General features: G+C 41.8%; 1 protein-coding gene across 2 annotated transcripts in view; it reads left to right on the plus strand.

Annotated features, from left to right (window-relative positions):
• Positions 1 to 5,431: 5,431 nt before the first annotated feature.
• LOC123767973 (transmembrane protein 254) overlaps positions 5,432 to 21,780 on the plus strand; it is a 34,189-nt gene continuing 17,840 nt past the window's right edge. The window contains exon 1 of one of the 2 annotated variants that reach the window (XM_045758198.2): positions 5,432 to 5,592. The gene's annotated coding sequence lies outside the window, so the exon portion shown is untranslated. Of the gene's footprint in view, positions 5,593 to 14,481; positions 15,140 to 21,780 lie in introns of those variants that run through there. The other variant, XM_045758197.2, reaches the window with a different exon arrangement.

Raw genomic sequence — 21,780 nt, forward strand, 5'->3', positions numbered from 1 at the left:
TTAGTGATTTTTGTATCCTGTTTTTATTTTGGTAGTGACTTGAACCTTTAATATGACACTATGGTGTCAGGTTTTAGTATTCACAATAATATTAACCCTGTGCTATCCTTTAATATCATAAAATGTAAATTCGTATGCAGGCGATGAGTCACAATAACGTGGTTAAAGTAAGTTGACCAGACACACACTAGGAGGTGAAGGGACGACGACGTAACGTCGTCATCCCTTCACCTAGTGTGTGGTCTGGTCAAAATGTAAATTATTCTTTGAGCTGATCTGGCAAATGGCACAGGGGCTTACCTACAATTTAATTCCAAATAAAAATTGTTGCACCCAAAAGCTTGTACAGTACGTGTATTAGCTGCCATAAACTGTAAATAACATTGGCAAGTGGTATTTTGGCAATGGTAATTATACATAGTAGACAACCCACACATCTGAAAATAAAAACTATATTTTGGTCTGTCCTGGAACATTATAAAGTCATGTAATGTATCACATGACTTGATAAGGATCCAGGATTAACCAAAACGTTTCTTCATTTTCAGATGTGTGGGTTGGGTATCAGTTCTTTAGCCACATTGACTCGCTGCCTGCATACATTAATTATATCAAAATTTGATAGAAAATACCATTTATTCTTGTATCCAGTAGAATGCTATACTGTCAAACATTTTTTACTGGATTTGAAATCGGGCATAGCCAGATTTTAGACAAGTCATTTACATAGAGGTTGTTTGATAATTGTATGATTATTATTCCAGCAAAAACATTATGGGTTTGTATTTACAGACATCACACTGGCTGTCACTTGGAAATCTTTTGAAACCTTTGTGTGTAACAATTTGAATACAAGGGGTCAGATTTAAGATAAGCTGAAAAAAAGCAAATGCTTTATATCTACAAATCAGTACTTAGTAGTACAGTTGGGGTTTGTGTTCTGGTAGTACATTTGGGGTTGCTCTGGATCCCGGTAGTACCATTGAGTTCATTCTCGACTTGCAGTCAGGAACCCTGAGCGGTATCGAAATGGCTGAGCACATTTTCCATCGCCTAATGCCTTTGTTCACCTAGCAGTAAATAAGTACCCAGTAGTTTGGTTGTTCTGGTGTATCCTGGAAAGTCAATACTGCAGTTAAACTTTGAGGGGGATCTAGATACAAGTATGATGTATATAGTCTGACAATGAATTATTATTAATTATAATCCTTTTTTGTTTTGGGTAACTTTTTTTGTGTTAATTATGAGTTCCATTACCTTAATAGGGCAGTGTGAGGATAACTCATGATTGATGGACTGCGTTCATTAATTGAAGGTATGTATTATTTCATATGATTTATGGAAAAAGTCTATCCATATTATGAATATGGGTATTGAAGCATAAATCTTTGAATATACCAGTATTTTAAAACGTATTGAATGAGGATTTAGATCACTGCTGCAGGGTAGAAACCCTAACAAAAATGATCTTGACTGCCACCAAATGGCAGCCCAGATCACAAGGGGTCTTGGCCACCCAGTCAATTCACTTTGGGGCTGGTCATGCCGTATATCCAGTTCCACAAAAAAGAAATGGGTTGGGTGGGAGGAGCTACAGGGGTAGACCAGAAAAATCTGTTCATTGCATCAATTAGAGATTGCTGCCTGAGCTGGCCACCTGGCTAGCTTAGTTCCATTACCCTATCAAATCTTTGTGGCTCGTAAGTGCCGAACAGAGACCAGAAGCAGAATCGGGTACACTCATTTATAATGATGATCAAGTATTTGCTATCCGAAGCCAATGTTGGTACACTCATTAGAGGCAAAGGGAGTCTGGGGATACATCAATTTATTCCAAGTGTGAAAAAAAACTTAAAGGGTGCATAGCAAAACAAGACATTGAAACAATATTACTCCACTGCATGGAGTAATATTTGCAACCTTGTTAATTATATGTGCCCTCATTAGCCTGCAGTTACCCATATTAGTTACTGCCCTCATCAGGGGTCAGCCGAGGGCTCCAACTAGTCAACCACCTCAGCCGTGTCTGGTATAACTTAACCACCAGTCCCATATGGTGACAGATTTCCAAAATTATCCAGCACCGTTTGAACTTTAGAAATATCTTTGCCCTGAAACAAAATATATGATCGGAGTCATCCCATTCGAGTATCTCTCAGATGCTATCTTATTCATTAGTATATTAAACAGGGTGGGACTCAACACTCCTCCCTGAGGTGTGCCGAGTTCAAAAGATCTCACACCTGCTACCACACCTGAGCCTTCCTTTCGTTTAGTTAGTTTAGTTCATTTATTATGCACCCCATACCCATCTTGTGGGCGGTAGTGGAAAGGGTTACAGAGGCACATAATGGGCTCAGGGGCCTTCCTTTCGTGGAGATAATTCCCTATCCAGCGTAATAATCTTCCTTTAACACCAAGACCAGCGAGTTCATATAAGATAACCTCTTTGTTGGCTTTATCAAAAGCTCCTTGTAAATCAATAAAAATTCTTTAGTAATCATTATCATTAGCTAGACATGGAATAATACAGTCAGAGGTACTTTTCCCTCTGAGGGACCCGAACAAATTACTAGACAGCTGATCACCTATTATATATAAAAGACTTTAAAATTACCCTCTCCATCACTTTACCATCACTCTGCCCGAAACGCTTTGCGTAATAGTGGCTTTAGGCATTGTATGTACTAGCTCTATCTATAAAGCCAACAAACTTTGTAAATCTCTTTATGTATGTACCTTACCTAAATAAAGATTATTATTATTATTATTATTTACAAAATCACGAGGTTAGGGACACAGGGTTGTGCTCTCCATTGGCTTTAGAGATAATCATAGATATTTTCCATTTACTAGGAATACGCCCTGTTTATAACTAATATTAAAATGGTCTAACATTGAACATTTCTTCATAATGGCAAGTTCATTAAGTATTTCATAAGTTGCTCCATCCTCCCCAGGGGCGGTAGATTTCCCAATTTTAATCGCCGTTATTAGTTCATCTCTGGTAATACCTGTGCAAGTGACATCACCATTGTTACCTGCTGTAACTATAAAGTACTTTCTTAGATCTTTCCAAGAATCTAATGACACTCGTTATAGCTGGCAATGAATTAAGTTTGGCAGCTTTCACCCATTTATCTACGAGACCGTTGACCCAGCGGGTCAGAATGTGCAACAAAATTATGCATTTTATCCCCTTACTTTATTTACGTCTTGCCAGATTTCCTTCAAGTTTCTGTTACTCCCAACTTTCTCTGCAAACTCCTGCAAATACTTGCTCCTAATTTCCTTTCTCTTAAATAAATAAATAAATAAATAAATGTTTATTGAGGTAAGGTACATACATACAAGATATTTTTACAAAGATTGGTGGACTTATAGATAGAGCTAGTACATACAATGCCTAAAGCCACTATTACGCAAAGCGTTTCGGGCATGAAAAACTTAAATGACTAAAGCTTAATACTAATTGAGCATAAAGAGTAAAATGAAAACAAGAAATGAAAACATAGCTGAAAAAGCAGCACAAATACAATTCTGTCCCACACAGCCTAGCAACTGGCAGTAGAGCATTCTTCCCTTCCTCAGTCCTGCCATTCCTATTCCAGTCCAGGCGAGCTCTCCTCATTGTTTAGGTTCACCCCCTTAGCATCTTGTCCTTGAGGTTATCTTGAGGTGATTTCGGGGCCTGCGTCCCCGCGGCCCGGTCCTCGACCAGGCCTCGTTTTATTTTGTTACACATCCCCAGGAAGCAGCCCGTAACAGCTGTCTAACTTCCATGTACCTATTTACTGCTAGGTGAACAGGGCCATCAGAGTTTTAGAAACTCTGCCCATTTGTTTCCCGCCTTCGCCGGGATAGAACCCGGAACCTTAGGACTATGAATCCCAAACACTGTCCACTCAGCCGCCAGGCCCCTACCTGTTTATAATTTTTTTCTGGGTGGATGTTTTTTTATAGTGGATGTTGTTCTGTTCAACATAGCATTAAATACATCTACTGCCTTAATTAGGTCTACATAAAATTATTCTGCCGAAACTGGCCCATAAACCAAAACCAATTCTATTTGCTGACGACACAACCTTCATTTACTCCAGTCCTGACCCCCTTGCTCTAAATGTCACAGTGAATACTGAACTAAATAAAGTCCATCTTTGGCTAACTGCCAACAAACTCACCCTCAATATTGACAAAACGTTCTATATTTTGTTTGGCAATAAATCCTCAAATCAAATAAATCTCAGGATTAATAATACTCAAATTTGTAACAAAGTAGATGGCAAATTCCTTGGCGTTCTCATTGACCACAAGCTGAATTTCCAGGGACACATTCTAAATATATCAAAAAAAGTCTCAAAAACTGTTGGCATTCTTTCTAAGATCAGATATTATGTACCTCGCCTTGCCTTGGTGCACTTACTCTCTCATCTATCCATATCTCAACTATGGTATTTGTGCTTGGGGTTCTACTACCCAAAATCATTTACGTCCTCTAATTACTCAACACAAAGCTGCTATTAGGACAATATCTAACTCTAGCCCCCAGACATCACTCGGTACCCTTACTCAAATCTCTGAATATGTTAGATATTAAGTCACTGCATATTCTCTCATGTGCATTTTATATATATAAAACGCTGAACTGTAATGCCAATCCTGACCTTAAAAGCTTCCTAGAAGGTTGTAACAGAACCCATGGGCACCACACCAGAAACAAATACCTATTTGATATTCCAAGAGTACGACTTAATCAAACTAGAAATGCTCTACAAATCAAGGAACCCAGAATGTGGAATGGCCTTCCCAATTATGTTAAAGGCTGCACCTCTCTCAACCAGTTTAAGATAAAAACGAAGTACCACCTAATTAACTCAATGTAACCTACCTTACCCCTAAATGTCAACCCATGTCTACTATTTTAAACAATGCTGTTTGTTGACCATATTGTATTTTTGTTTTTTTTCTGCCATGTTCCCCCTTCCCCCTTTTTCATTTCTTTCTTATTTTTTCTCAACACAATTTATTCATTAATCTCAATTAGTATTAAGTTTTAGTCTTAGTGTTTTTCCTGCCCGAAACGCTTTGCGTAATAGTGGCTTTAGGTATTGTATGTACTAGCTCTATCTATAAATCCATCAACTTTTGTATTTCACCTTGTATGTATGTACATTACCTGAATAAATAGTTGTATTTGTATTTGTATTTGTAAGTATGATCCCAAGACTTTATATGACCAACAAGACCCCTTAATTCTCCCTCACTAAACTCTAACTTTTTCCTCTGAAGGCAGGCATTCTTTTTATCTAGTTTAAGCTGTATTCGTAATGTAAAATGATCACTTAGTACTTCATCCACAGTAAGACAATTCCCCTTTATGTCCCCCTAATATTTATCAAAGAAGCATAATCTAATCTCCCTCCTCGCAGATAAGTAGGAGAGGGTTCACCCAGCAGTTGAGCATCTTCATGCTCCTGTAAAAACTGGTACCTCTGCAACCATTACTATTTGCTTTACCCCTTGATCCTAAAGCTGGATGTCTGGCATTAAAATCCCCTACCACAAGTCTATCTTCAGATAAGAAGGAATCAGGCAAGTATCTTAAATCAAAAGAGTTATCAGAGATGTATAGATTAATGAAATTTAACTCTGTCTTGTAATTTTACCCGCAAACTAATAATTTCAATACCTCTATTTCTCTGAGGGATTCCAGTTATCGCATCAGGTATGGCACTTTTGACATATCATGAGACTCCTCTAATTCCTCCACCAGCATATAAGTGAAAACCTTTATAGTCATTTAAAATTCAATTTTGCCCCGAGGGGCGAGTTTATCGGGCAGCGCCACTCATCCTGTGAGTGGACATACCGCCATAGCAGCATGTACAACACTCCCCAATAGGAAGAAAACCCGCTGGGTAGTTCACCCTGTTTAGCCTCAGAATGCTACCATCCCTATCCCAAGTTCTGGAGTGCTACTATGTCAATATTCTCTCTACGAGTATAATAATAGTGTACATCCACCGAACGTTAATGGGTTAAATTTTAACCCATTAACGTTCCAAGATAGTATCCTCACTCTACTTTCTTTCACGATGACTATAATAAAATTACCTTTGCCCTGTCCGTCACATTCTATGAGATACAAGATCAGCTTAGACACTTTCTCCAAACACTAACACTTTTGCTTTCTCCTCACTTGCACAACTACTAACATCAAAGGTGATATTATTCATATCTATTTTTTGTATATGTGTATCCCGTTTTACTTTAACTTTTGTTTCAACAATTGTCACTACATTAGGTTGAACACTGCCAACACTACGAGTAAGTTCATTTTCCTGACTATCTTATCATCTGTCGCTCTTCCTGACTTTCTTCTACGCCCGTTTCACTCCTCATTTCACGTCCTGTTTCACCACCATCTTCACCCCGTCTACCCTCTACTCTCCATTGCTAATTGTTCTAATGCTTCAATCCTCTTGTCTAGCTTTTTGAGCTATTCCAAGATTTGAGTACCAACCTCCGAGTTCACTATATTGTCCTGAACCTTATTCCGACAACGGTTCATTTTTTCAGTTGCATTGCCTACTGTCACTAGGCTCGCCTTAATTGTCGCCGTTCCTGTTCCCCAAACGTTGGTCATGGGGGCTGTCGTTGGCTTTCCTTTGTTTCCTCCTTGTTCCTGCTGCACAACCTTGCCTTCCTTCGAAGCTACATCTATCCTGCTTGTAGGACCCGGCCTGGAGTCTCTCATATGAGGCTTCATGGGACATAAAGAGGAATCAGCATTGTGGCTGCCTCGACAATTACAACAAGATGGTAACAATTTTTCACCTTTTTCAATTTTGACTACACTGTCGCTTCTTACCACAGTACCGACATCCAGGGTTCAACTAACATTTCCAACAGATGTTGGACATTATCCAACATTTCCAACATTTCCACACAGGTGGAAACTTAGTACCCACATGAGCCACAGAAACGTTAGAAAGAATTTTTTCAGTGTCAGAGTAGTTAATAAATGGAATGCATTAGGCAGTGATGTTATGGAGGCTGGCTCCATACACAGTTTCAAATGTAGATATGATAGAGCCCAGCAGGCTCAGGAATCTGTACACCAGTTAATTGACGGCCGAGAGGCGGGACCAAAGAGCCAGAGCTCAAGCCCCGCAAGCACAATTACGTGAGTACACACACACACACACACACACACACACACACACACACACACACACACACACACACACAGTCCCCTCACCCCCAGGACTTCTTCCTGCCCCAAGCAGGCCTGAGGAAGACCTAAGCCCTCCGTCCCCCACTCCACCTCCCCCTGAACCCCTGGAAACTACCTCAAAGGAGGATGAGCCTACCCAAGTAACAATGACCATAGAACAACCTCCTACACTTGTGGGGAGTGAGGGTGAAATTGGAAATAAGAAAGTGAGTTTCAAGGTAATGTACTCAAACATTGATGGGATTACCAATAAAGCAAGTGAACTGGCAGAAAGTGCACAAGAAGAAAACCCTGATGTAATAGGACTCACAGAAACAAAATTGTCATGAGTCATAACAGATGCTGTGTTTCCAAAGGACTACTATATAGTAAGGAAAGAGAGGGAAGGGAGAGGAGGTTAGGAGTGGCCCTGCTGATAAGGAAGGACTGGAGTTTTGATGAGATGAAAATTCCGGACTGTGACGAGTTCAGAGATTACATAACAGGAACTATACCAATGGGTGAACCTAAGATAATAGTGGCACTCATTTACAACCCTCCCCTAAATGACAGAAGACCTAGACAGGAGTTTGATAGGAACAACATGGCAACCATTAATATAATAGAGAGAGCAGCTTCAGTTGCCTGCAGGAATGGCTCCAGACTCTTAATTAATCATGGGCGAATTCAACCATGGAAAGATAGACTGGGAGAATGGGGACCCACATGGAGGTGCAGATACGTGGAGAGCTAAACTCTTGGAAGTGGCAACAAGGAACTTTCTGAGCCAGCATGTCAAGAAACCCACAAGAGTGAGAGGCAATGATGAACCAGCTAGACTCGACTTGATATTCACCCTGAATGACTCAGAAATAAGGGAAGCCCCCATAGGAATGAGTGACCACAGTGTACTGACCTTTGAGTACTTGGTGGAGGTAGGGATACCCTATCCAAGGATGGGATCGAAGGGAAAAAGACTAAATTACCGAAGAGGAAAATATGACAAGATGAGAAACTTCCTCAGGGGAATACCATGGGAAACAGAACGCGGAGACAAGAATGTGCAGGTCATGATGGATATTGTCACCCAGAAGTGCCAGGAAGCTGCAGACAGGTTTATCCCCGTCCAAAAGGAGAAAAACGAAAAACAACAGAAAAACCCATGGTTCAACCAGGAATGTAAGGTAGCGAAGCAACTGAGTAAAAGAACATGGAGAAACTACAGAACTAACAGAACACCGGAGAGCAGGGAGAGATACCAGAGGGCCAGAAATGAGTACCTCAGAGTGAGTAGGGAAGCAGAGAGACAGTTTGAAAATAACATCGCGAGTAAAGCCAAGACCCAACCAAAGCTGCTCCACAGCCACATCAGGAGGAAAACAGCAGTGAAGGAACAAGTGATGAAGCTGCGAAAAGGAGAGAACAGATGCAGAACAGAATTTTATTTTTTGCTGTTTTTCTGCCATGTTCCCCCCTTTTTTATATATATATTTTCTCAACACATTTTATACTTTAATCTCAATTAGTATTAAGTTTTAGTCTTTAGTTTTTTCCTGCCTGAAACGCTTTGCGTAATAGTGGCTTTAGGCCTTGTATGTACTAACTCTATCTATAAATTCACCAATATTTGTATCACACCTTTTATGTATACACTTTACCTGAATAAACATTTGAATTTGAATTTGAATTTGAATACACAGAGAATGACAAGGAGGTATGTGAAGAACTCAACAAGAGATTCCAGGAGGTCTTCACAATAGAACAAGGAGAAGCCCCTGCACTAAATGAGGAGGAGGCAAACCAAGCAACCTTGGAGGAATTTGACCTCACCAGTGATGAGGTCAAAAGGTGTCTGCTGGAGCTGGATGTGACAAAGGCTGTTGGGCCTGACAGAATCTCACCATGCATACTAAAGGAAGGTGCAAAAACACTAAGTGTGCCACTCTCTATGGTGTATAACAGGTCACTGGAAACAGAAGACTTACCAGAAAGTTGGAAGACAGCTAACGTAGTCCCAATATACAAGAAGGGTGACAAGCAAGAGGCACTGAACTACAGGCCAGTTTCCCTAACTTGTATACCATGCAAGGTGGTGGAGAAGATCGTGAGGAAAAGGCTCGTAGAGCATCTGGAGGGAAATAGCTTTGTAACGCACCACCAACATGGGTTCAGGGATGGTAAATCGTGCCTCACAGGTTTAATAGAATTCTATGACCCGGCAACAAAAATTAGGCAGGAAAGAGAAGGGTGGGCCGACTGCATTTTCCTGGACTGCCAAAAAGCCTTTGACACAGTACCCCATAAAAGGTTGTTAAAAAAGTTGGAGCAACAGGCAGGAATAAAAGGGAAGGTGCTCCAGTGGATAAGGGAGTACCTAAGCAACAGGAAATAGCGATTAACGGTGAGGGGGAGACATCAGAGTGGCGAGATGTCACCAGCGGAGTCCCACAGGGCTCAGTACCTGGACCCATCCTGTTTCTAGTATATGTAAACGATCTTCCGGAGGGTATAGACTCGTTCCTCTCAATGTTTGCTGATGATGCAAAAATTATAAGAAGAATCAAGACGGATGAAGATAGACAGAGACATGATGACCTGGATAAACTGGAGGAATGGTCTAAAAAATGGCTGCTAAAGTTCAACTCAGGAAAGTGTAAGGTAATGAAATTAGGCGAAGGGAGCAGGAGGCTGAACACAAGGTACCATCTGGTAGGTGAAATCCTGCAAGAGTCAAATAGAGAGAAAGATCTGGGGGTTGATATCACACCGAACCTGTCCTCAGAGGCCCACATCAAAAGGATATCATCAGCGGCATATGCTAGACTGACCAACATAAGAACTGCCTTTAGAAACTTGTGTAAGGAATCTTTCAGAACCCTGTATACCACTTATGTCAGACCAATCCTGGAGTATGCAGCTCCAGCCTGGAGTCCATACCTAGTTAAACACAAGACAAAGTTAGATAAGATTCAGCGGTATGCCACCAGGCTCGTGCCGGAACTGAGAGGATTGAGCTACGAGGAAAGGTTAAAGGAGCTGAACCTCACATCCCTAGAAAACAGAAGACTAAGGGGAGTTAGTTAGTTTAGTTCATTTATTATGCACCCCATACCCATCTTGTGGGCGGTAGTGGAAAGGGTTACAGAGGCACATAATGGGCTCAGGGACTGAACCCCACAATTCATTTAGCTTAGCAAGTTACAATCATGATGAGCTAGTTACAAAATTCAATATAAGTCGTCACATCAACAATGGGTTCGAGATGGACCACAAGTATAATTTCTAAATTAAGCAACTGACATATGTGGAGAGCTAGTGTAAGGGGAGACATGATAACCACCTTCAACTCTTCAGCACGGGTGGGACACGAACAAGGGAACACAGGTGGAAACTTAGTACCCACATGAGCCACAGAGACGTTAGAAAGAATTTTTCAGTGTCAGAGTAGTTAATAAATGGAATGCATTAGGAAGTGATGTGGTGGAGGCTGACTCCATACACAGTTTCAAGTGTAGATATGATAGAGCCCAGTAGGCTCAGGAACCTGTACACCAGTTGATTGACAGTTGAGAGGCGGGACCAATGAGACAAAGCTCAACCCCCACAAGCACAATTAGGTGAGTACACACACACACACACACACACACACACACACACACACACACACACACACACACACACACACACACACATACAGGGGCCTCGTAGCCTGGTGGATAGCGCGCAGGACTCGTAATTCTGTGGCGCGGGTTCGATTCCCGCACGAGGCAGAAACAAATGGGCAAAGTTTCTTTCACCCTAAGTGCCCCTGTTACCTAGCAGTAAATAGGTACCTGGGAGTTAGTCAGCTGTCACGGGCTGCTTCCTGGGGGGGTGTGTGTGTGAGTGGTGTGGGGGAAAAAAAAAAGTAGTTAGTAAACAGTTGATTGACAGTTGAGAGGCGGGCCGAAAGAGCAAAGCTCAACCCCCGCAAAAACACAACTAGTAAACACACACACACACACACACACACACACACACACACACACACACACACACACACACACACACACACACACACACACACACACACACACACACACATACACACACACACATACACACATACACACATACACACACATACACATACACACACACACACAGTACCACATAAGAGGCTGGTACATAAGCTGGAGAGACAGGCAGGTGTAGCTGGTAAGGTGCTCCAGTGGATAAGGGAGTATCTAAGCAATAGGAAGCAGAGAGTTACGGTGAGGGGTGAGACCTCTGATTGGCGTGAAGTCACCAGTGGAGTCCCACAGGGCTCTGTACTCGGTCCTATCTTGTTTCTGATATATGTAAATGATCTCCCGGAGGGTATAGATTCATTTCTCTCAATGTTTGCGGACGATGCCAAAATTATGAGAAGGATTAAGGCAGAAGAGGACTGTTTGAGGCTTCAAGAAGACCTAGACAAGCTGAAGGAATGGTCGAACAAATGGTTGTTAGAGTTCAACCCAACCAAATGTAATGTAATGAAGATAGGTGTAGGGAGCAGGAGGCCAGATACAAGGTATCATCTGGTAGAGGAAATTCTTCAGGAGTCAGAGAAAGAAAAAGACTTGGGAGTTGATATCACGCCAGACCTGTCTCCTGCAGCACATATCAAGAGGATAACATCAGCGGCATATGCCAGGCTGGCCAACATACGAACGTCATTCAGAAACGTGTGTAAAAAATCATTCAGAACTTTGTATACGACATATGTCAGGCCAATCCTGAAGTTTGCAGCCCCAGCATGGAGTCCATATCTAGTCAAGGATAAGACTAAATTGGAAAAGGTTCAAAGGTTTGCCACCAGACTAGTACCCGAGCTGAGATGTATGAGCTACGAGGAGAGACTAAGGGAATTAAACCTCACTTCGCTGGAAGACAGAAGAGTTAGGGGGGGACATGATCACCACATTCAAGATTCTGAAGGGAATTGATAGGGTAGATAAAGACAGGCTATTTAACACAAGGGGCACACGTACAAGGGGACACAGGTGGAAACTGAGCGCCCAAATGAGCCACAGAGATATTAGAAAGAGCTTTTTTAGTGTCAGAGTGGTTGACAAATGGAATGCATTAGGAAGTGATGTGGTGGAGGCTGACTGCATACACAGTTTCAAGTGTAGGTATGATAGAGCCCAATAGGCTCAGGAATCTGTACACCTGTTGATTGACGGTTGAGAGGCGGGATCAAAGAGCCAGAGCTCAACCCCCGCAAACACAACTAGGTGAGTACACACACACTGGCTGGCTTAATAGAATTCTACGACCAGGTGACAAAGATTAAGCAAGAATGAGAAGGATGGGCGGACTGCATTTTTTTGGACTGTCGGAAAGCCTTTGACACAGTACCCCATAAAAGGTTGATGCATAAGCTGGAGAAACAGGCAGGAGTAACTGGTAGGGCGCTCCAGTGGATAAGGGAGTATCTAAGCAATAGGAAGCAGAGAGTTACAGTGAGGGGTGAGACCTCAGAATGGCGTGAAGTCACCAGTCGAGTCCCACAGGGCTCTGTGCTTGGACCTATCCTGTTTCTGATATACGTAAATGATCTCCCAGAGGGTATAGACTCATTCCTCTCAATGTTTGCTGACGACGCCAAAAATATGAGAAGGATTAAGACAGAGGAGGACAGCTTGAGGCTTCAAGAAGACCTGGACAAGCTGCAGGAATGGTCGAACAAATGGCTGTTAGAGTTTAACCCAAGCAAATGTAATGTAATGAAGATAGGGGTAGTAAGCAGGAGACCAGATACAAGGTATCATTTGGGAGATGAAATACTTCAAGGGTCAGAGAGAGAGAAAGACATGGGGGTTTATATCACGCCAGACCTATCCCCTGAAGCTCATATCAAGAGGATAACATCAGTAGCATATGCCAGGTTGGCTAACATAAGAACGGCCTTTAGAAACTTGTGTAAGGAATCTTTCAGAACATTATATACCACATATGTCAGACCAATCCTGGAGTATGCGGCTCCAGCATGGAGTCCATATCTAGTCAAGCATAAGACTAAACTGGAAAAGGTTCAAACGTTTGCCACCAGACTAGTACCCGAGTTGAGAGGTATGAGCTACGAGGAGAGACTACGGGAATTAAACCTCACTTCGTTGGAAGACAGAAGAGTTAGGGGGGACATGATCACCACATTCAAGATTCTCAAGGGAATCGACAGGGTTGATAAAGACAGGCTATTTAACACAAGGGGCACACGCACTAGTGGACACAGGTGGAAACTGAGTGCCCAAATGAGCCACAGAGATATTAGAAAGAACTTTTTTAGTGTCAGAGTTGTTGACAAATGGAATGCATTAGGAAGTAATGTGGTGGAGGCTGACTCCATACACAGTTTCAAGTGTAGATATGATAGAGCCCAATAGGCTCAGGAACCTGTACACCTGTTGATTGACGGTTGAGAGGCGGGACCAAAGAGCCAGAGCTCAACCCCCGCAAGCACAACTAGGTGAGTACATCTAGGTGAGTACACATACACACACACACACACACACACACACACACACATATATATATATATATATATATATATATATATATATATATATATATATATATATATATATATATATATATATGTATATATATATATATATATATATATATATATATATATATATATATATATATATATATATTATATATACATATATAAATATTAAGTGAATGAATCTCAGAGGGGTAGGATCTGTCCAATTATTCAAAGCTTCTACGTAAATGAAGAAATATGATATATTTACTCACTATAATGTTGGTGCTGACTGTAGAACATCAAAAGCATATTTTTAATCTGAAATAATGTAATTTTATAACGAAACTAAGTAGCAGGTGACGCCATAGGAAGTCTACGATCCAAGCGACACTGTTGTGGAGCGACTTATCCAGAATATATTGTTGCCTGGAGAGTGTTTGGTGGCATAACAGCCTTCTGTACCTACCTAATCTAACTAACGTACTCAAACATAACGTAACTGAACCTATCCTATCCAAATCTAATTTAATATATAACCTCTAGGCAACAATATCTTGGATAAGTCGCTCCATAACATTGTCGCTTGGATCGTAGACTTCCTATGGCGTCACCTGCCACTTAGTTTCGTTATGTAATTATATTATTTCAGGAGTAAAAATATGTTTTTTTTCATGTTCTAAATTCAGCACCAACATTATAATGAGTAAATATACCGTAGTTCTTCATTACATATGTAATGTTGGGGTAACTTTGGGTTAGTAGAGGGAGCGGCCCGGCGGTGATCAGTCACGCTCCTTTTGGTCGACGCCGCTATCACTGTCTCACGCCACCTCCACACACACTGTACCTGGTGACACTACCCCAGGGACACACTCTGCCAGGAGGCTCACTACCCCAGGGAGACACACTCTACCAGGAGGCTCACTACCCCAGGGAGACACACTCTACCAGGAGAGACTCCTCCAGGAGGCTCACTACCCCAGGAGAGAGACTCCCCCAGCCAGGGAGAGACCCCCAGGAGAGAGACACTCCCCCAGCCAGGGAGAGACCCCCAGCCAGGGAGAGACCCCCAGGAGAGAGACACTCCCCCAGCCAGGGAGAGACCCCCAGGAGAGAGAGACTCCCCCAGCCAGGGAGACACCCCCAGGCGAGACACTTCCCCAGGAGAGAGACACTTCCCCAGGAGAGACACTTCCCCAGGAGAGAGACACTTCCCCAGGAGACACTCCCCCAGGAGACACTCCCCCAGGAGACACTCCCCCAGGGAGAGACCCCCAGAAGGCACACTTCCCCAGGAGAGGGACCCCAGTAGCACCAGGAGACGCCCCTAAGGGTGGACCGGGCCCCAGGACCTTGGCCCCACAAGAGTCTCGCCTCACCTGACCTCAGTATCGTGGTGTTATGTGAGTATTATCCACGGCTCATGGCCCTACACCTCACTATTCCTCTAGTGTAAAGGGAGGCGTTGTATCGAGGTCACCCCCCCCCCCCCCATGTTTCCCTCAGCTAAGCTTGGTTCTCTTGATCCCTGATCTGTTGGCTCGACAAGCCGCTGGCTTCCTGTTCTCGTCGAGGCCACTAGTGTTAGTGGCTCGCAGGTAAACTCGGGTAATTCATAGAGGCACTGTCCAGCAAACTTTTAATTTTTAAATAATGTATAATGTATAAATTTATACATGTATACTAATGTATAATTTATACATGTATACTAATGTATAATTTATACATGTATACTAATGTATAATTTATACATGTATACTAATGTATAATTTATACATGTATACTAATGTATAATTTATACATGTATACTAATGTATAATTTATACATGTATACTAATGTATAATTTATACATTTAATGTTTGAATTTATAATGTATAAATTTATATATATATATATTAAATAATTTTAAAATAATTTGAATTTGAATTTTATTTTTAATTCAGCAATTTATAAATAAAATGTAATAATTCATTGTGTTGGAGGACAGGCAGCCACTTTATACATAGAGAACGTGTTAATAATTATAATAAGTGTACCGAAGGTGTTTACATAGGCTACAGGAAGCTTCGTGCTCGAGACCAGTTACTAATGGCTTGTGTAACGATGGTAACGTGACCGAGTCTAAACAAAGTGACCCGTAACACAGTGGTCCGTGCTGGTGGTTCATTACCATGAGGTCCTTGGCTTGATTCCTGCAGCAGGTTGGAGACGATTGGGCTCGCTTCCTTTCACCTCATGCTGCTGTTCATCTAGCAGTAAATAGATACCAGTGAGTTAGGCAACTGTTGTGGGTTGGGAAAGGTTCATGGAGAACCTAGATAAGCCTAAATAACTTCCTGTGCCTGACAATTGGAAATACAGTACTGTACTGTTTTAACAATTAGAATGCAAGTTACTGTATGCAGTATCCGAAAATGTCCCCCAAAGAAACTTAATGGCATTACATCTCTTTCTCAGATTATATTAAAAACTATTTTTAAGGACCTGCCGGAAACACTATGAGTGCTAGTGGCTTTACAAGAATGTAAGAACTCTTGTGTATATATATATATATAAAAAACTAGGTTACCAATGTAAAATATTTCTTTGTATATTTTATGAATAAATGATTATTATTTTTTTTTTTTTTTGAGATATATACAAGAGTTGTTACATTCTTGTACAGCCACTAGTACGTGTAGCGTTTTGGGCAGGTCCCTTGAATACGATCCCCGCCGCGAAGAATCGTTTTTACAACCAAGTACACATTTTACTGTTGTGTTAAACAGAGGCTACAGTTAAGGATTTGCGCCCAGTAAATCCTCCCCGGTCAGTATTTAATTATTGAGTACAGGCATACCTCAGTTTAAGAGTTTAATTGGTTCCTGGAGACGCCTCGTATTCCGAAGCTAATTTCCCCATAAGAAATAAAGGGAAATGAATTAATCCGTTCCTGACTACCCCAAAAACCCCACATCAAACTAAATTTTTATACCTAATTCATCTAAATAAACCTACAAAACTATGTTCAAGTTATTACTTACCTTGCTGTTGAATGCTGTAGGTGTATGGAAGATGGTGAGGAGGGGGGAGGAGGAGAGGAGTTACTGTTTGGAAGGGGAGTCCCCTTCCATTATCACATGAGGCAGTGAGGACCTTTCTGGTGTGCTCTCCCTGGGACGTTTTATCTGAGTGCCACTAGGTCCTGGTTGAGGCTCACTGCTCGATTTCCTCACCACAAATCTGTCCATGGAAGCTTGCTTTTCCCTTCTTCGCAAGCTCTCTCTGTAGTAAGGCATCACATTGTCATTGAAAAGATTAAGGCAACGGCCTACTACAGCTTTCTCTGGGTGAGTGTTTTCAACAATTGTTTGAATCTCTTCCCACATCTGACACACCTTCTTAATTACTGCAGAAGGGACATTCGCTACTGCCTCCTCCACTTTAGAATCATCCGCTGCTGCGTTGTCTTGCTGTTCCTGTTGAAGGGCTAGGAGTTCTTCGGTGGTCAGTTCTTCGTTGTGTTCTTCCACCAACTCCTCCACATCATCACCATCCAATTCCAAGCCCATTTGCTGGCCTAGACTAACAATTTCCTCAACAATAGGCGCATCATTTAGAGGCTCAAACCCCTCAAAGTCTAGTTCTCTCACACATTCAGGCCACAATTTTCTCCAGCCAGAGATCAGGGTTCTTTGAGTCACTTCTTGCCAGGCTTTGTCAACGAGTTTTAAAGCACTACAAATGTTAAAATGCTGTTTCCAGAACTCTTTGAGGATGAGTTTTGTGGCTTCAGTCACTTCAAAACATTTCCGGAAAAGTGCCCTTTCATAAAGTTTCTTAAAATTCGCTATGATTTTCTGGTCCATAGGCTGAATTAGAGGAGTGGTGTTAGGAGGAAGGAATTTAACTGTGAGGAATTTATTGTATCTGGGCAACAAATCATCTTCCAAGCCTGGAGGATGAGCAGGAGCATTGTCGAGGAGAAGCACGGCTTTGAGTGGCAAATGTTTCTCCTGCAGATATTTTTCTATGGCAGGGCACACCACTTCATTCACCCACTCCGAAAAAATAAGCCTAGTCACTCATGCTTTTTTATTAGCCTTCCACATCACACACAAATGGGTTTTCTGCACTTTATATTGTTTGAAAACCCTTGGATTTTCAGAATGATACACTAGCAAGGGTTTAATTTTCAAATCGCCACTCGCATTTGAACACAGCACAAGCGTAAACCTATCTTTCATAGGCTTGTGTCCGGGCAAGGATTTTTCCTCCTTGGTAATGTATGTCCTCTTAGGCATTCTTTTCCAAAACAGTCCTGTTTCGTCACAATTAAACACTTGTTGCAGTAGGTATCCCTCAGCCTCTGCAAACTCTTTAAATTCCTCAATAAATCGTCCAGCGGCTGGTTTGTCTGAGCTGGCTGCCTCCCCATGCCTTGTAACACTATGGATACCACTTCTCCTTCTAAATTTTTCAAACCAGCCCCTGCTTGCCTTAAACTCTTTCGTATCTGCATCACTCGTTGCAGGGGGTATTCTTTAGGTCTTCGTGCAATACCCTGGCTTTCTCACAAATAATGGCCTCCGAAACACTATCACCCCTCAACTCCTTGTCGTGTATCCAAATTAATAACAACTTTTCCACTTCTTCAAGTATTTGTGGTCTTTGTTTCGTTATTGTTCTGACTCCTTTTGGCACTTTAGCACCCATAATCTCATTTTTCTTCTTAAGTATAGTGCATATTGTTGATGTGGCTTTGTTGTACTGTCTACAAAGTTCAACAACACGTGTACCGTTCTCATGCTTCCGAATGATCTCTTGTTTCTCCTCTACTGTCATCCTCACATGGGCTTTCTGGCCTTTATCCTTACCACTGGCTTTCTTGGGACCCATGGTGAGATATATAATAACAAATTGTACAGTCAAATCACCAAAAATCCAACAAAACACTGAAAATCCGCTAGAAGAATTGATGTGGGGTAGTCACTGGGCACGAGACAATGGTAAACTGAGGGGCGGAGGGGTGGAGGGGCGACGATCGCCGAACCACCACGCGCTGGGTCAGCCTGTACGCGTATCAACAAACTCGCGTCCCGAGGCAACCCTCGCGTTCCGAGACATATTTTACGAGGAAATCCTGCTCGTATTCCGAAAAACTCGCATACAGGGACACTCGCATTCCGAGGTACCACTGTATTGTTATAATTCTTATTATGTGCTTTGTAGCAGTTCCAGTACCACTCGCTGGATGGGTATAACGGGGTGCATAAATGAAACAGTCTTGCTAACTAGAGCACTAGAATCTAAAATCTGGACTGGGATAAAATTATGACATCACACGCCTTGTGCATTCCATATATATATTTTGCCCAAAACGCTGTGCGTATTAGTGGCTTTAGGTATTGTATGTACTAGCTCTATCTATAAATCCAAATCTATCTATAAATTTGTAACTCTGCATCTACGTATGTACTTTTATCTGAATAAACATTTTGAATTTTGAATATGAAGCACAATATTTTCTCTTTGGGTTGGGTTAGTCTAGGTTTACCATTTCTCATCCTACTTGTCATCATTAGGGCAAATGGGGGGACCTTTGACAAGCCACTGGCTTCCTGTCCTCATCGAAACCACTAGTATTTGTGGCCCTCAGGTAAATGTCAACCTGTGTTTTGTTGTTGCAATATTGTAAACATTACTTATTAGTTACAATACCTCAAATTTGCTGAGGTATATTTGAATTAATTTGTTACTAAATACAGTACTACTGTTCCTATATATCATAAAGAATTGTATGTTTTTTCTTACTCTCATCTACTTTAAAAAGTTGTAACTTTATATGTACAGTACTGTTAAAGCAGCAGCTGTTTTTCATAAATGTTCCTTGTTTGTCATATCTCAACTTAATTTTAAGCATTCCCTAATAACTTCTGTTCATTTTCATCTACTTCTTTTCATGTTATGCTCTCCCTAAAAGCTGTATGTCATTTGAAAATTGTCCTGAACAACTTTTATGTTAGCCTGTTTGTTGTTAGTATTGTCCACCTCATCAAACCTTTAAACAACCTAACTCTCTTTATCTTAAGTTATGCCCGAAATGCACACTGTGTATGTCACTTTCTGCAATGTCTTACATATGATATCTTTCCCTAAATAAAGTGTTAATTATTACTAATATTATTTTTATTAGAATAGTGATGATGATGATGTAGGGCATTGAAAGTATGCTTAGGTCTTAGACCCTACTCCAGTGGTGATCATTCAAAACCAATTTTTTTTTCCATTTTGGAGAGCTCTTGCATGCAAGTAGGTGTAGCTAAGTTAGGTTTTGTTTGGATGGAATAAATTGGGTAATGTTTAGTTAGGGAAGTTCTATATTTGATGATTGACTAGGTTTGATTCCTTGGAAATTGTTGCAGTACAACCACTTGTAATATCCTTGAAGGAATTTTCTTAATTTAGAAGCAAAATGTGGATACAGTGCAAGAGTTGAAGGGGGGACACTAAAGCCCCGAAATCATCTCAAGATAATCTCAAGATAACAGTATTGTCATTAACAATAAAGCAATGTTTGTCATTTCTTGCAATGAAATGACACTCGGTACCACTTTCTCCGATTCTCTTCAACAATATGAAGGTATTCCCCAAGGTAGTGTTCCGAGCACTAATAGTTTCCTGGTTGCCCTCAATGGTCTACCATTCTCTCTTGGCATTTTCTCGGCCCTATATGTTGACGATCTCACCCTCTGCTGTCAAGGGTGATGACTTCCCTTTCCTCCAACGATAGCTTTAACTTGTGATCGACGCCATGTCATCTTGGGCCGCCAATCATGGCTTCAAGTTCTCTACAACTAAGACTTGTGCTATGGCTTTTACTTGGAAGTAGGTCATTCTTTGTCCCTCTTTGTAGTGTAGTCCTGTAGTCCTCGTTGTATGGTAGTCCTCTTCTGTACAAATATTCTGCTAAACTTTTGGGGTTAATATTTGACAATTGTTTGTCTTGGTCAGCCCATATCTCTTTCCTCTGAGTTGAATGTTCTAACGCCCTTATCTGACTTAGTCTCCTGGGGAGCTGATAAGATGCACATTCCTCTATTTGCATTCCTCTCTTGTGCTGTCTAAACTCGATTAAGGCTGCCTTGCTCACTCGTCTACCTCTCCTTCGGCTCTTCGACTTAATCCTCTACAGTACACCATACTGAGTTCTGCCTTAAAATCGTTCCCCCCTGCCCAGAGCCTGTATGTTGAAACCGCCGTCCTGTCTTGATAGGATCGTTATGAATGTTACTACCTTTCCTGCCTTGCAAAATCCCTGCAACATCCTCACTCTTGCTTATGCTGTACTTTGACTGTGGGTCCTGTTCCCCTACTTTACCCTACATTTTCTGTAGGGATGTCTCGCTTGCACTTGCAAGTTTCCCTCTCAGTTCATGTTAGCAATATTACTCTTCATGTCATTCCATCCTTTTCGCTTGGAGGGTCCCACTTGCATAGTTTTGTAAGACTTTGACCCACATTGTAAATGCTTTTACCCATCCTATGGTTCTGAAATGACTTGATAATTACTCACAAGGTGATTTTAATATTAACCACTGCCAGCATGATAACCCTGGGGAGAGCCGGTCGGCCGAGCGAACAGCACACTGGACTTGTGATCCTGTGGTCCCGGGTTCAATCCTGGGCACCGGCGAGAAACAATGGGCAGAGTTTCTTTTACCCTATGCCCCTGTTACCTAGCAGTAAAATATGTACCTGGGTGTTAGCCAGCTGTCACGGGCTGCTTCCTGGGGGTGGAGGCCTGGTCGAGGACCGGGCCACGGGGACACTAAAGCCCCGAAATCATCTCAAGATAACCTCAAGATAACCCTCAAGTTGCTAGTTACCCAACTCTATGAACTCCTGCATGTTTATACCCATGATCACCAAACCACCCAGAATTATTGAAATGACTGCCCCCTACTCTTGACCACATCTGGACAAACATAACCTCTCCACTAACCTATCTTGAGGTTATCTTGAGATGATTTCGGGGCTTTAGTGTCCCCGCGGCCCGGTCCT

The sequence above is a fragment of the Procambarus clarkii genome, chromosome 58 (genome assembly GCF_040958095.1).
Source record: "Procambarus clarkii isolate CNS0578487 chromosome 58, FALCON_Pclarkii_2.0, whole genome shotgun sequence".
Lineage (NCBI taxonomy): Eukaryota > Metazoa > Arthropoda > Malacostraca > Decapoda > Cambaridae > Procambarus > Procambarus clarkii.